General features: G+C 35.5%; 1 non-coding gene across 1 annotated transcript; it reads right to left on the reverse strand.

Annotated features, from left to right (window-relative positions):
- Positions 1 to 1,285: 1,285 nt before the first annotated feature.
- Positions 1,286 to 1,358, reverse strand: TRNAS-GGA (transfer RNA serine (anticodon GGA)). The gene has a single exon. It is a non-coding gene; the product is annotated as a tRNA-Ser (tRNA).
- Positions 1,359 to 14,144: the final 12,786 nt, after the last annotated feature.

Consider the following 14,144-nt stretch of genomic DNA (forward strand, 5'->3'; position numbering starts at 1 on the left):
GCTTGTTTTATATATTTTTTTCCTTCAGTGTATTTTTTTTAATAATCGCCTTATATCTCGCGTAATACAAAAAAAAAACAATGCGAAACTTCGTATAAATTTCGATCCAGAGCGGAATATACTTTCAGCATCGCCCTGGTGAGCTACTTCTGTTCAGAATCGAAACTTTGACTCAATCACTTTGTCTTTCGTAAATTTTTTTGTGTATTCCTTATCCGGTAAATCCTGCCGTGATGATAGTAATGTGTTTCTGATAAAAAACATATTGCATTATTGGTAAGTACCCGCTTGTCTGAATTCTTGGCGAATTTCAGATCCAATTTTTAAATTCGACATTTAAAATAAATTTGTGTTAAATATTATATTGTCGATATGTACTTTATCGCTTGTCTGAAATCAGTTCCAGTTTTAAAACATGACACTATATCCAAAGCAAATTCGAGGCCATTGAACCAGAGTTACGTAGACAGACCCACAACCGAAATTGGTATATTTGATGATGATGATTGGTAACTTGGACAGAAAATAAATAAAATTTCTATGTCATTTTTCATGCGCATGAGCATTGCGAATGTTGCAAGCTGTCAAGTCAGAGTAATCAACATTACTAAACTACTGACATGATAGTGGTTTAAATTTTGTTAAAACATCGAGTCAGGATCATGGAACTATTAATATCCATACTCTTAGGTCAGGATTATCAGGAATGACCCAGTGTTTGCAAGGATAATTATTACGCCGTAGATATTTTGTTGTGGCTAGTTTCCTTTAGTTTAATCTTTTATCAAATATTTCCCCACAATTTGGGGTGCCATAAAAAGTTGCCCACGGATATAATATAGCCACCGAAGCAGCGTCTCGCTCGCTATGACCACTCGAGCAATTGCCATATTATCTTATTAATATAATTTCTCAAAATATTAATATTGAAACATTTGAACTACTTACTGCGGTTTAAAGCCAATGAATCCACATTTATTTCGACGCTTATCCCATATCGCAAGCAATCGCTCAAAAGTTTCTGCAAACTTGCCATATTATGCAAAAATCTCTCTAGTGGAAAACGCAATCGGAATATTTATTTTTTACAACTTGACAATTAATTATAAATTACAGGAAAAATACGGAATATATGGGATTGACTAAGATCATACTCAAAATAAAAAAAAATTACAATTTCACTGCTAATATATATAATATTGTGTTTCAATTATTTTATAAGCAATAATTATTAGCCTGAAATACTCATCCACATTGAAAAATCTCCTGATAAAATATACCTACATGTCGCCAACGGGACTTGAACCCGTGTCCTTTCGATTTCCGGTCGACAGCTCTGACCACTGAGCTATGGCGGCTTATCTCTTATCCGCGAAATAATTCAACTATACTAGTGTTTCATTCAATAATTACTGCTTGTTACATTTTTTTCACCTGAAACAAGCAGTAATCATTGAATGAAACACTAGTATATATTGAATTATTTCGCGGATAAGAGAGATCAGTGGTCAGAGCTGTCGACCGGAAATCGAAAGGACACGGATTCAAGTCCCGTTGGCGTCATGTATCTTTTATCAGGAGATTTTTCAATGTGGATTAGTGTTTCAGGCTAATAATTATTGCTTATAAAATAATTGTTACCCTTTGTGCTATGCATAAAAAATCTCGTCTTAAACATTAGTTTACCAAAAAAATCATAATTAATATTGTGTTTGTTTTGGCTCACCGAGTTTTACGTTTTAAAATAGTGTTAATCCAGACACATACTAAAACTGTTGGCGAGAGGTGGGTCAGTATTGTTGTTATGACGATATGCCGTACTCCTAAAACTTATAGCTATTGTATTTAGACAACTTTTTTGAGATTCCTACCATGACCAAAACAAGCAATATCGATCCTGGGATCTCGGAACTGGTTTTGTTAATGTTACAGTTGGATGCACCTCGTTATTTTCGCTTCTGAAAACACCTCGGCTGTAGTAAATAATAATAAATCCAAAAATATTGCACTCACGATTTTAGCACGAGCTTTGGATCATGATTCCTTTCTACTGTAATGTCTTCCCCGTCACCCCTATTTCCTTACTAACGGATTAATATTTTTCTCGTTTGATTTGGCTCTTCTCGCGGTTTTATCAACCCTTCAATCTTAACGAATTAATATGTCACGTTGTGTAATTTTTTGTTTCGACAGTGATTAATTCATTGAAGGATCCTTTTAATTGGTTGTGGTAACTTTGGTTCTTTTTAGATGAGGCGTGTTACATTCTGTATGGTTTGAAAATAAGACAATGACCGACTACCCTGATTTTAACTACCTTTTCCTACCTTGTTTGCTCGCCCAAACGTTTCCGGTTGCTGCAGTTGATAATGTGCTAATATAATGAGACAATTAATTACAAATTAAGTACATTAAATTCACTATAGACAATTCAATTCAAGATGCACAAGATGCTAAGTTAATGATTTGACTATGGATTGTTAGTTTTGTGAGTTATTTCTATGAGTAGGTATTTTCGGGAATAGCTAGAGACAAAACATGTGTTGCTTTCGATTGGTCTCCGTCAAAATCCCATTCATCAACGTGACCAGCTCGAGAGCAGCCAAGTTGATGGTCCAATCCCAACACCTCCAGAAATGAATTGAATATCGCTCAGCGACAGATGAAATAATGACATGTTTTGCCTCCTGCCGGAGGGTGATGAAGGTGGAATGTGGGTCCTTGGTGGTAACTGTTGATGTTGATGTTGATGATGAATGATGAAGATTCATCTTATACCGTTAGGTACAAGGAGCTGCTCTGGTCCGGTGGCATGATAGCCTGGTGTCAGGAACCATTTGGGCCACGTGGGTAGCGCGAGGTTTAGGTCGCGTCAACCTCCCCCAAATCGATGATGAGTTGAGCTTCGCCAGCATGCCGAAAATTAGGAGTCCACTCTACTAACCTCAAACATAAACATATACTGAAGTGGTTTGCATCAGCAACGTCAGGAGTTCGGGAGTCCCGTGAACACCCCTCTGGTTTACGCTCGTAAGGATAATGATGAATTCAGCTTCAGTTTGTTCGACTTCGCCTCTGCAGTCACGCTATTCCAAATAGCTCCTGGCTCCAGTCTATACAGCTTCTCGTTCCAGTAGAGGTAATGACACATATTTATCATATGTACAATACAGAACATACTTCAAGTCTTTCGTCCACACTCAAAATAGTCATGTCAATATTTAATTTGGATGAGGGCGTCCATCCGACATAACGAATGTTCCCTAGACGGGAGATTTTACCCCACTTCAAAGTCATGGTCATTCGCTCTATCGTTTGTTACCCTCCGTTCGCTTCAAATATCAAAGAATGGTAGAAATTGGTATCCTCGACTTCCGGCGCTAAGGATCAGGGATACTGGAATCATCAGGTCGTGAATCTGAAATCATCCGATCTCCGTCAGCTCAAACGGTTTCAGTCGGAGTCAATTTCCAACCTAATTCTGGATGACTTCTCCTCCTATAGTGGGGTAAGTACTTATTGAATTTGACAGGAAGGACGTCAGAAAGCGCCGAAACAACTTCATATTCGTCACGATCCCTTCGTTCTGTCAGCGAGAAAATCCTCCTCACACGCCAGCCAAGAATAGCATAGCCCTTATCCGCTTTGTTCCTTCGTCTACCAGCTAACTCAAGTAGGAAAGCCCATTAGCAATTTTCGTTCCCTTCGATCTGAACTCAGTGAAAGCGTCCTCTCACCAGCTGAAAATACTCGAAACAGGGGTCTATTCCGGGTGACTATCTAAGGCTGGTCCGCCAACACCTTCGACAGAAACCGGTGCTTTTACGGGAATAACTCAACCACACCAATAGCAGGGGAAAAAGCCGGCGCTGCTATACTAAAATAGACGTTATATCGGTATCCAGGGTTATCGACTTTGCTAACACAAGAGTCCCTATTAGGCAAGCCAATCACAAATTTCGTTCCCTTCGCTTTTGTCGCTTTGGTAAGATAGGACAGCCTACGGAAAATTCGTACACTCCGTCCCCGCCAAACTTATGAAAAATGAAAATCTCACTTCATAGAATAGGAATGCCAGACAGATGAATTCTCCCGGCGGCTAGCTGTAACCCGCTGCGTTATCCCGATTCAAAATGAATGAAAAGAGTGATGTTTGAATAAGTTATATTTAATTAAATATATTTTATGAATTCCGTATAACCTAATCGTTAAATATTATTACTGGAGAATTATTAAATCATTTTAAATTGCAGAAAAAAAATTGTCTAGCTCATAAACAATGTCTATTGTTGGATGATCTAAAGCGGTTTCAGGGTAACCGTTCTTCGTCCCTTTTTTAATGGCCAGGTCTCGTAATTTATGGCCTCCTTCGCTAACGGGTACCTATAGTGCTCAAGTTAAATACCCTTACTTCAAAATACAATTGGATTATTTGGTTTACATTAAGGAAATAAGTGTTAATAATTAGATTATAATAGACTTACCGATACATCTTAGTGTCAACAATCCAAATAATTATAAAAAAACAAACACAGTCACATGCAGAAAAAACTCATGCTGTTAGAAAACCGCACCTTCTACACTAAATGATTTTAGCCGTGTTCGCGTCCCGACGATTAATTCTTGTTGACGCGCTTCCTAGTTTTTACTAACTCGACTATCTTAAAACGCTGACCGATCCTGATTATTCCTGACCGTCTCCCAGACCTTGAAACTCTGACCCCCTTGACTTTATTTCCCGCCTCCCAACGTTTTCAAAACCTGACTCTCTTGAACCGCTTTTTTCACCCTCGACTATCGACTTTCTTCTTCCGTTCTTCAACGCTAACTGTCCCGTCCGTCTCCCCGCGCTTTCAAATCCAGACTCCCTCTTCTCAAACCAACCCCCCCCAAATCACCATATGCGATTTCTAATTTATGTTCTTTTGAATTCTGAATGCTTTTTGTTTTCAAAAGACAGAAATGCACTAAAGGAACACATCAATTATGGCCCTAGAACCTGTCACATTAATTTTAAATCGTTTCAAAACCAATAAATTGTTACTTCTCCAGTAAAATGTCTAATTCTTTGTTCAAAGGATGAAACTTGACTACCCCCAGTCCAGTGGCGTGTTGACCTACCAGCATTTTAGCTCGGCTTACTATTATCAACCACCATCACGGAGGTCTCTGACGATACAGTGCATGTTCCTATTTTTTTTCCTCTACCCTAATAAATCTAAACACTTGTTTTAAAATCAGTTGTCCAACATCTGGTAATCTCCTATGTCGTGAGACCAACTGAAAATTTCTTTCCCACCATAATAAATCAACAATAAAAAAAATTTATCCCAGGGCGAGTCCATCACACTACAGGGTGATAATCAGGTTGGAAGGTAAAAAAAGTCAGTTGATTAGGAGCAAGCTAAAGGTTGTAGACATTATTGTTGAAATTTACTACCGTAAAATGGAGTGACTTCATCAATTTTTCAAATTTGAAACTAAATATTTTTTTTATTAAATCATATATATTGGAAAATTTTGTGTTATATTTATTGCAAATGTCTTATTTATACTATACAAATATTTGAAAAAAAATTACGAATTTTGGTGAATAATGTAATATATGTGTTTGGGGAGACTAAAAAAAACATAATTATCAATGTGCATTTAACCTTCTACCACTACAAACTCAAATGATAAATAAAATATGTAAAAGAGGTAAAATTATGACTGAATGACGCAGATATTTAAATGCTTTACGTTTTATAATTAAAAATTATAATTAAATAAAATAACTTTGTCACTTATTCTACTTATGTATTTTACACTTAAGGTACTTGGAAATATAGTAATCGTTTTTATACCACCCACACTCAGGCAGTGCCTTAGTGGGTTTTCATTTCTTGTTTACACTATTTGTTATTATATATTATGTGATCATATACTATTTGTTATTATGTATTAATTGTGTAAAGAAAAGAGAATAAATAAATTTAAAAAATAAATTTAAAACAAATGTCAATTTTCGGAGTTAGTTGACTTTGAAATAATTTTTTTGTGTTACAACGGTATTATTGGCGATGCAAATACCCAAAAAAATGCTATTTCAAATATTCAAGTAGTTACGTATATAAATAGACGCTGATGTACAGTGTAAACTATTGTAATGGTTGAGTAATTTATAAAAAGTTTTCACTTTTTTCCATGCCCGAAAATACTTAAAAAACCGCTTCACAATTTAACCATCAATATGTTTGAATGTATCTTAAAACCAACTAAATGTTTTTATTTTATTTTATTTTCAATGTGTCACTGTTTCCCGTTGCCCGAAAACAAAATCATTAAACAAATGCCGGTAATATTTGAGTGATTACGCAAATATTACGCAGAATCCGCAAAAATCACCCCGTATTACGGTACCTGAAATGGTACTATACCGGCACGTGGCACGTAGTATCATCCAGTGGCGTTGTTGTTTGAAAAATAAGTCACCCACAAATGATAAAGCTAACGACCTGCAAATAACTACGGGCTCTAGAAGGAAGATAGGCGCAATATAAGAATTGGATTGAAGAAATTTGAGGGAGTTTCATATCCAAAACTGGACTCTGGAAGCAGAAGAAGATGAAGAGATAAGAAGGCATTTCGAAAGAATATGAACATATTTCGCGTGCAAGTAATTCAAGGAATCCCTTCATAAATGACAAAATCTTCGCAGAAGCTCGAGTTGATAAATGGATACGCGAAAATAATCAGACGCACGTTTTACTTTAGTCATTTAATTAAAAATTCAGAGATGGAGAGATAAAGCAATAAAAAAATTGTCAATTAAGGCGCGGAACGAATTGCGAGCCACCGGGTAAAACGTAAAACGAATTCCAAGCCATTTTTTCTCGTCGTAAATTCATTAATATTTAAATTCTGGATGAAATTAATCACTCCCAACCGATCTGACGACAGAGAACTTACCTTTTAAAGCTGGGAGCTTCGTTATAACTTGTTACGAGCTTTTTATCAGATTTTTCTCAAAGATAGCAAACTTCCTCATTAATGAGGTAACGTTAACTGACAGTTGCATCGGCAGGTTCTTCATTTTTTTGCGTTAACTGATATAATTAATTAAGTAAAAGGTAGTATTTAAACAATTTAATTCACATAATGCTTTATACGTCTACCTACAAGTTCCAAGGCGCCTCGCGCCTGTATGGTGATATACAGAAAAACTTATATTTGGTTTTATAAATTCATTATAATGTGTGCACGAAGGGGGATGAATACAAGCGAAAGAGAATGCTTGCAGAATGCAGATGTCAAATATTCAATTCATCTACAAGCTCCGCATTCCAATATGTTACAAAAACTTTATTCCAAATGTTTTTTGTTTGATTCTGTTAGACCGCACAATATTCCCTATGACATCCCTAATATAATTATGTTGTGAGGATGGAGGTTGAGAAGAGGAAGGTGGGGGAGTACCTGGCTATTCAAATCTGAACCAAAACACCAAACACGGCCAAAGCCATTTCAAGGAACGTTTCAATTCTTAATGATGGTCCTAAACCAGAGCGATACTGAGAGTTACTTCTACTCTGGTACGTGCCGCAAATATACTATGTATTATTTTAAATGAGTAAATTATTAAATAACATGAATAACTCTATTAACAATTAAATTTAATTGCACACGCCGGGATTTGAACCCACGACCTCCAGATTGCTAGTCAAGAGCCTTACCCCTCGACCACTGAGGCCGTCAAAATTGAATGATGAATTTTATGCTAAGATTAACGGCTGCGCAGAATTCTTCAAACAAAACTTTAATACGAATTAAACTGAATAATTATACTGTTAATCAAAATGTGGTTTTATAATTGCCTACTACTACCAGCTCTGTACTGTTTATGTTATGTGTATTTATGTTAAGTTATGTTATGTTTATGTTATATAATCATTTGTATATGTATATAATGCAGGTGTATTTGTTTATAAGTTTGTCTATTTCATGTAACTGTAGTTTTGTTTAAATTAACAGTTAACTGTTTTTAAGAAAAACTGTTAACTTTGTTTGGCCAAGATCACTCTTAATCGGTGAAAGCCAAAATAAATAATTATTTAAAAATAAAATAATTATTTAAAAATAAAATTTATTTTACAGGCAACTCAATAAATATTTGAAAAATATAATTTTGCCTTACCTACTTCTTAAATATAATGAAAAATAAAATAAATATTAGAAAGCATTTTGATGTGCTTAAATTTAAATTAAAAACCACCGGTTTACGTTGGAAAACATATCTGTCGTATTTAAATGTAAATTTTAATTTTTTGTCCCAAAAACGCTATTTTAACAATAAACACGTTTATATGGTAACCAGATAAATCATCACAATGATAATTCATCACATCTTTAAAAAGTTATATAAAGTCATGGAAAGTGATGAAACAAAAACTTTATAAATTAAATATTTTAAGTATTTTATTTAATTATAGAATGTCTAATAAAGAAATTTTATTTACCACGAAAAAAAAACTTGATTAACTGGGTTATGTAGGTTAGGTAAGGTTAGTTTAAAAAAAAATTCATCGTTTCTTATGACTTTATATCACTTTTTAAAAGTGTGTTAAAAAAAATGATTTATCAATGTGATTTCACAACTCAATAATTTAAAATAGTATATAGAATATTTGCGGCACGTTCCAGAGTGGAAGATACTTTCAGTGTCGCGCTGGTATAAGACTACCATTCAGAATTAAATCGTTGCTTGAAATGGCTTTGGCCGTGTTTGGTGACCATATCTAAATAGCCACTTTCTAAATAGCAACTTCCTCACCTTTCTCTCCTCTCCATCTCCTTCCCGTCTCCACCACCTGAGCCGCACAACATACACAACCTCCCGAAGACGGTTGGGAGTAGTTAAGACTCTGAAATAATTTTTTTAATTAAAATCATGAAAAATTGAATTCTCTAATAGCCAATATTTTGTAATTGAAAAACAAATAAAAAAGTCGCACGTATCCGTGTTATATATTTTCTAAGCCCTTTGATTAAAAAAAATACTATTCAATTTGGTCCAGTATTTTGGTCTGAAATCCAAATATATGTTTTGTTAGAGAAAAGCCGCGCAGCTTTTCCTTTTCTATTTTTAAGAATTTTTTTTTAAATGAACCCGCTGAAATCTCTTACACTTTCCGACTAAACATCAAATATTCTCACACAATATTTCCCTCTAGATTATTATGTAACATTCCTTCGTATTTTAATGTGTAAATTATGCAAGTTAATTAACTATTAATTTTTAAAATTGGAACTGATCGTGGTAACCAAGCGACAAAATAGGTAGATAAACTAAACAAATATATATTAGAATGTTGTTTCAAATGCTGAAAATTCATTTCCATACTGATTGTATTATTTTTTTATTTTTTTTTATATTTACTCCACACAGGAGGCCCTGAAGAAAATAATTTCCCTCAGGGCCTATGTCATCTTTGGGGATGCTGTGTGGAGGGTCTTTTTGTGGAGAGGAAGGAGTGAACATGGGTCTTAAAGAGTCCCATGTTGTAGGAGGGAGGAAACACAGAGGCCGGCAGTTCGTTCCACAGCCGAGCTGTTGAACTTAAGAACGAATCTTAGAAGCGACCCGTTCTCATGTGACAAGTGTCAACTGTGTACAAATGTTGGGCGCGCGTTTGGCGTGTATCCCGACTACGCACCGGTGCCGAAGGGATCAATGACGCTAGTTCTTCAGAGCATCTTCCATTGTAATACCGATAGAACAAGGACAGCATACCTACCTGACGCCTGTGCTCTAAAGATTGCAGTCCGTTTGTTAAGATTGGGGAATCTATCAAACGGACCGCCCGTTTCTGCACAGAGTCAAGGGTTTTTTTCAGGTATTTTGGGGCTCCAGACCAGAGATGGCTGCCAAATTCGACAGTAGGGCGCACTTGCGATTTGTACAGGGTGAGCAGTTGTGTACTATTTATTTATTTATCGTTTCTTTACATTGTATCTTTTTTTTTTAAGTTATAATTTTTAACCTCACTAGGACAAGCCTGTGTTGAGGTTAATAATTTTACAAAATAGTACAAAGATTATAAGAGATTTAAAATAGTACAAATATTAAAAAAAAATAATTCAAATATTAAGATAACAATATTGTTACATTGACGTTTCTGCGAATTGGATACCTACATGGTACCTATCAGCCTATTCATTACAATATAATGCTGTAAACATGTAGGGTGACCATGATATTTAATTGCAATAAAAATGTAACAAACTATTATTTTTTTTTTAAACAGAGAAGAAAGAAAGAGAGAAAAAAACATTTACATTAAAAAAAGAAAAGGATGAAAAAATTAACTTATTCAAAATATTATGCCACAATTTAAAAGGACAAAGATAAAAGAATATGTTGGAAATCCTCGGATGGCAGAAATAATTTAATATTCTTTTTAAATGTACACAAGGAATTTGACGATTTAATGTGATCTGGAAGGCTATTAAATAAAAGTGGAGCCTGGTACAAATAATGTCTCTGCCCAAATGAGGATTTAGGGTGAATTGCCATAAAGTTCAGACCAGAGCCAATTCTCGTAGTACGAATTTGTTGCGTTCTTTTAGCAGAACTAATATTGTTAAAAAATCTGCATAACGTTTGTAGGATAAATAGTTGTTTTAAATTCATGATATTACATTCCTTATAAAGTAACTGTGTAGGATATGTAAATTTTTTCTTATACATAACTTTGAGAATCAGTTTTTGGGCAATATTAAGTGGTTCTATTACAGTCTTCAGGCAGGAAAGTATCTACGGGCCCTGTACAGTGCGCCCAGCTTCTGAGAGGCCAACTTTACTCTAGCTTCGATGGAGCCCCCGTACCTGAGCTGGTCACTTATAGTTACACCAAGCATATCAATGGAAGGCCTGTTCGGAAGATTGCTTCCGTTGAAGGAGACTAGATTATCATTTGGATCCCTTTTAGACGTAATCAGACAGGATTGGGTCTTTGAAACATTAAATTCGACGAGATTATTTTTACCCCAGGAGGAAATACTCTCGAGATAACCGTCCATTCTCTGCTTCAAAGCCCTCCGAGCCGTTGGAGTTTGTGTGCCCTTTGGGGGCTTGTCAAACAAAAAGCTATCATGAACTGTACTGTCATCCACGTAACAATGAATCGGTGCACATGTCAAAAGGTCATTGATGTGCAACAAAAACAAAGTCGGAGACAGAACCGATCCCTGTGGGACGCCAGCATTTATGGAGTGCGAGGAAGAGGTGAAACCGTCAGCAACCGCCTGAATCGACCTATCCCTTAAAAAGTCAGCAATCCACGTACACAGGGATGCGGGAAGTCCGTAAGAATGCAATTTGTTGACAAGTCCTCGGTGCCAGACCCGGTCAAAGGCCTTGGATATGTCTAGTGCGACCGTTTGGGTCTCACCGTGACGTTCCAGGCACCGCCCCCAAACATGCGTCACATACGCGAGAAGATCACCGCACGATAATATATGTATGATAATTAACAAACTTTTAAATGTTATTAATAAAAAATAAACCTCCCCTTACCCAAATGTTATAAAAATCTTAGTCAAGGTTTTAAAAATGTTAGTCAAAAAATATCAGACGGTAAAATCAGTCCAAAAATAAGGTTTTTTTTAATTCGATTAATTAATTGTACATCGTCTCACTAATATGTTCACAACGAAACAAATTGAAAACTTCCAAGAAAGATCTTAAATCTCGAAAGCCGCTTTATGGATCAATAAATCAGGGAAGGCATTCATTTCGACACATAAGAATGAACATAAATCTATTTATTACACCAATGCGACATTCCGAAAGTATTGGTTTGTACGTGTAGTTACTTTGATGTACGGGTTGTTAACTTTTAACGGTTAACGTTAAGACTAATTTATTGAAGACAGGTACCTAAAATAAATTAACTTTCACAAGAGAATCAATCAAAGAAAATGATATGGCTTGGAATACATGCCCCTAACGGAAAAAAACCTTTTTTAAAGAATATCCAAAGTGTTATGAAAAATGTGAAAATATTTAGACTATCCCTACTCCCTTTCCTACATTAACCACACACATAATTTTCTATGTCATCTTTTGGGATGCCGAGTGGGGGACTTTAAAGAAGGCTGAAAGGAAGGAGAGAAAGTTCTGGGAAGGTAAAGGGTATGGGGTATCAAACTGAAAATGGACTAATTATCACCGTTCTATTAGGAATTTATTTTTCTATTTTCTATGAATTGAAAAATCTCAGCTCATTAATTTACTTTAAATACTCTTCACACAGCATCCTCAAATATAGCTCAGACATTGAGAGAAATTACACTCCTCAAGACCTCCTGTGAGGAGCTAATGTACACAGATATATTTTTTAAAAAAATTGATAAATTTGGTAGATACACAATCTACCCTATCTTCAATATATTTTATATCATACTCAGTGTAAAAAATATATTTGAGTAATAATAGAAAATAAATCACAAGATATTTGGACAAATGAAGCATGCGATGTATGTTTTACACTACCCGTTGACACGATGAAAAATTTCACTGAATATTTGTGTATCACTGTTGAAATCTAAGCTTTCAGCAATATGTTCTCCGGTCGCCGTTTACCCGGCATCTTTACAGCTTGACCACGGAATTATAATAAGGACCCGGCCCTAATCTGGCTACCGTTGGACCAAAAATTAAATCATTCCCGGCGTTAAAAAGCGGGCTGTAAATTTACCAGGGGGCCTACCTCGGCGCGTAATGCTCTAAATACCCTTATTTGGGTATCTGCCCATGTTTGGCCTTAAGGTGTCGTCAGATTTATGTTGAGATGAGCCATACATTGCCGAAGGAGAACGGTATCGTATCTTTTAACAGTAAAATATATATGCTCGTTTATTTTTTTCGAATAATTTAAGCGAACCTGTGTCTGGGTGGTCCAAGGCTTTGGGTTCCTGGTGTTGTGGAATCAATCTTCTGCAGACTAAGTTCAACGTAATTTGTTTTTTTTTTAATGTGAAACCGCACAAGAGTCCCAACTGCTCATGACCGTCTGGAGCCTGCGAAACCCCAACTAGGGTATGTTGTGAGGATGAAGGTAGTAGGAGGGGAAGGAGATGGGGAAGAGGAAGGTGGGGAATTATCTGCCTATTCTGATACGATCGCCAAACACGGTCAAAAGCATTTCAAGCAACGTTTCAATTCTGAGTGGTGTTCTTACACCAGGGCGATACTGAGATTATCTTCCATTCTGAAGTATATATTATTTAATAATTGAAGACAATATTAGCGACTCTCAAATGGATAGTTGAAACAGAAAAATCTGAAAAAGTTATGTTCACATCTAGGAATTTTACTCATGACCCACGATTAGCAGTTTTCAATAAGTTATTCCAAAAATAAAAATCGGTTTTCATCCTAGATTTCGTCGATAGATATCGCACGTTTAAATAATTCTATAAACGATATCGAAACTTATGCACACGACTTGCACGTATATCGAAAGAAATATATTATAAAAATAAATTAGATAAATGCAACAAGGACCCCTAAAAAATTTGGCAAATCCTAAAAGAAATATCCCACACATCTTCAAAGAAAAGCGATTCCATAACCGAGATTAAAATAGATAACGAGATTATTAAGACATCAGAACAACCACTAAAAGTATGTAATTTTGTGAATAACTATTTCGCTAACGTCGGCAAGGTATTAGCAAACAGAATCACTACAAATGACGATATCCCAGAATTCTCAAACCACTATACACACACTAGTGTTTCTTCCTTTAAAATTCCATACATTACCCAAATTCAAACACTAAAACTTATAAACGAACTAAAAAACTCAAACTCTCAGGGTAGCGACAAAATATCACCGATGACACTAAAAATAATAAAGTCAGCACTTCTTATCCCACTTACTATACTTATAAATCGGTCCATTAAAGAAGGAGTGTTCCCCACTATTTTGAAAACGGGCAAAGTAATTCCAATCCACAAAAAAGGAAACAAGGAAGAAATTAATAATTACAGACCAATTACAATTCTAAACACGCTCTCAAAAATTCTCGAGAAACATATCAAAAACCACCTTTTAATTTTTCTTAACAAAAACAATATACTATCACCAAATCAATTTG

Source organism: Hesperophylax consimilis, chromosome 1 (assembly GCF_061612785.1).
Source record: "Hesperophylax consimilis isolate HC1 chromosome 1, BYU_Hcon_1.0, whole genome shotgun sequence".
Classification (NCBI taxonomy): domain Eukaryota; kingdom Metazoa; phylum Arthropoda; class Insecta; order Trichoptera; family Limnephilidae; genus Hesperophylax; species Hesperophylax consimilis.